This window comes from Pteropus vampyrus, unplaced genomic scaffold (assembly GCF_000151845.1).
Source record: "Pteropus vampyrus isolate Shadow unplaced genomic scaffold, Pvam_2.0 Scaffold56, whole genome shotgun sequence".
NCBI classification, from domain to species: Eukaryota; Metazoa; Chordata; class Mammalia; order Chiroptera; family Pteropodidae; genus Pteropus; species Pteropus vampyrus.
In genome coordinates this window covers 1,563,055-1,565,943 of record NW_011888837.1, presented here as the reverse complement: position 1 = coordinate 1,565,943, position 2,889 = coordinate 1,563,055, and the positions used below count along the sequence as shown (strand labels likewise).

At 40.5% G+C, this 2,889-nt stretch overlaps 1 protein-coding gene and 1 pseudogene across 4 annotated transcripts in view; one reads left to right on the top strand and one right to left on the bottom strand.

Moving 5' to 3' along the window:
- The window catches only part of ADAMTS3 (ADAM metallopeptidase with thrombospondin type 1 motif 3), a 242,380-nt gene that overhangs the window by 156,828 nt on the left and 82,663 nt on the right, over positions 1-2,889 (top strand). The gene's annotated exons all lie outside the window — the stretch shown is intronic.
- LOC111740036 lies at positions 1,149-1,267 on the bottom strand (annotated as a pseudogene).

Sequence of the window (2,889 nt, the reverse complement as noted above, 5' to 3'; positions counted from 1 at the left end):
AGATGCACATGTCTTTTTGAAGTAGTGTTTTGGGTTTCTTTGGATAAATACCCAGAAGTGGGATTACTGGATCTTCCTCGGTCACTTGTTCTAAGCTTTGTTTTAAAGTCTCTTTTGTCTGGGGTATTGCTACCCCAGCATCTCTGCCTCCCATTTTCATGAAATGCCATTTTCAATCCCTTTACTTTCAGTCTGTGTATGTCTTTCAATCTGAAGTGAGTCTCTTAGGCAGTATATGTAAGGGTCTTGGTTTTTTTATGCATTCAGCCTCCCTATGTCTTTTGATTGGAGCATTTAATTCACTTACATTTAAAATAATTATTGATATGTAGTTATTGCCATTTTATTATTCATATTTTCATCATTTTTTTTTTCTTTCTTAGAGATCTTCCTTTAACTTTTCTTATAATACTGGTTTGGTGGTGATGAACTCCTTTAGCTTATTCTTGTCTGGGACACTCTTTATCTGTCTTTTGATTCTAAATGATAACTTTACTGATTAGAGTAATCTTGGTTCTAGGTCCTTGCTTTTCATCACTTTAATATTCCGTGCCAATCCCTTGTGGCCTGCAAAGTTTCTGTTGAGAAATCAAGTGACAGTTTTATGGAAGCTCTCTTATAGATAACTAAGTGCTTTTCTCTTGCGGCTTTTAAGATTCTCCCTTTGGCATTTTAATTACGATATGCCTTGGTGTGCCTGTTTGGGTTCATCTTGTTTGAGACTCTTTGTGTTTCCTGGGTTTGTGTGTCTATTTCCTTCACCAGATTAGAAAAGTTTTCAATTATTACTTCTTCAAATAGGGTTTCAATTTTTTTCTCTCTTCTCTCCTGGTACCCCTATGGTGTGAATACTGGTAACTTTCATGTTGTCCCAGAGGCCTCTTAAACTATCCTCATTTTTATATTTTTTCTTTTTTCTTTCTGTTGTTCTGATGGGTTGTTTCCTGCTACTTTATCTTCCAAATCGCTGATTCGATTCTCTGCTTCATCTAATCTACTGTTGATTTCCTCTAATGTATTTTTCATTTTAGTTCTTGTATTCTTCATTTCTGACTGGCTCCTTTTTTTTTTTTTTTTAATGCAATGCAACCCTTGATTGACCTCACAGATTACAAAGACCTTGTCAGCTTACAATCTCTTATTTTTTATGCCTATAAAACCTGGTCTTCCTAGGTGGTCTCCCATCCAAATATTAACCAGGCCCGACCTTGCTTAGCTTCCAAGATCAGACGGGATTGGGCTTATTCATGGCGGCATGGCCGTAGGCTGACTGATTCTTTTTTATGTTTTCTATCTCCATTTTTATGTTCCCTGTCTCTTTGTTTAAGTTCTGACTGAGATCATTGAGCATCTTTATAATAGTGTTTTGAACTCTATCTGGAGTTTGCTTGTCTCCATATTATTTAGTTCTTTTTCTGGAGCTTTGTTCTGATCTTTAATTTGTGACATATTTCTTTGCCTTCTCATTTTGGCTGCCACCCTGTTTTTGTTTCTATGTATTAGGTAGAGCTGCTGAATCTCCCACTCTTGGTAGACTTTATGTAATAGGTGTCTTGCTGGGCCCACTGGTGCAGCCTCCCTAGTCACCTGAGCTGGATGTTCCAGATATGTCCCTTGTGTGTATTGCGCATGCCCTCCTGTTGTAGTTGAGCTCTGATTGCTGTTGACATGTCATTGGGAGATATGGACGCTCAGGCTGATTGGTTGTGAGGACTACTCATGAGTACAGTGGAGGAGCTGTTGTGCAGGGGCTGACCCTGTGGAACAGGATTTGCTTTGGCAGGGCTCTGGTGCCTCCTTAGTCTGCCCTTTGGGTATGTGGTTTGTGGAGGTGGCTAGATGGTGCTCTAGTGTGGTCTGAAGCTGACCACTAGATGTGTTGATTCTGGGGCCTCTTGGGAGAGGCTATAGTGCGGGCCAAGGTAAGCCATTGCCTGTGCCCTGCCTGGGGCCACTTGTTATGAACTACAAAGTGATCTGCAGATGATTGCCACTCGTACTGGGCTTGGAGGTGCCTGGAAGAGGCTAAACTGCAAACTGAGGCCAACTGCCACTAGTGCTGGGCTTGGGGCTGCTTAGAAAAAGGTACAGGGCATGCCGAGGCCAGATAGTTGCTTGTTCAGGGTTTGTAAACCTTTGAGAGGTTTTAGGAAAGTCCACAGCATGAGCCACAACAGGCCATTTGTGTGGAAATCCAGTGCAAGCAGGTTAGGTGGGCCCACAAGTTGGATAGGACAGGATTTCAGGGAATCATCAGGGTGGAGCAAACGGCGTTAGGTTGATGGAGACTCAGGTGCCCCCCCACACCCCATTCTGTTTTTATTATTCTTACCCTGCTTCATCATTCTTGTCACTGGAAAGGTAATTCTATGTGGGTAAGCTCTATGTGCTGTGTCTACTACTGTACTCCCAGTGACTAGAGCAGGGCCTGGTTAATTGGCCCCATTCTTTAAATATTTATGAGAAAGAATAAATGAAAAATGTCAATATTCATAGTTTGGCTATAACAACTTGTTTAAATTTGTATTAAATTGTTCCCTGTGCCTTTGGAGAACAATTTAGTATGCTTAAGTAGTTTCTGGGGAAGTTCGAGGTAAAGAAATCTTTTACCTTTAATAAAGTAGTGTATAAGAGGCAACTGACGGAAATAACTTGGACTTTGAAATTGACAATTGTAAAATGGAATCCTACCTCTCTTTTATGCAATTGAGCTTACTTAGAAAACTTCAACTTTTAGCAGTGTGAGAGTACTAGAATATAACCTAGTAAATTGGGCATGGGGATGTCTTTCTCTACTCTTCAATTTAGTAGAGCTCAACTACAAAAACTGTAAGTAAGAAAGAATGTAATATAAGACTGTGAAGGGTAGGTGGCCAACCAGAGTCCCTA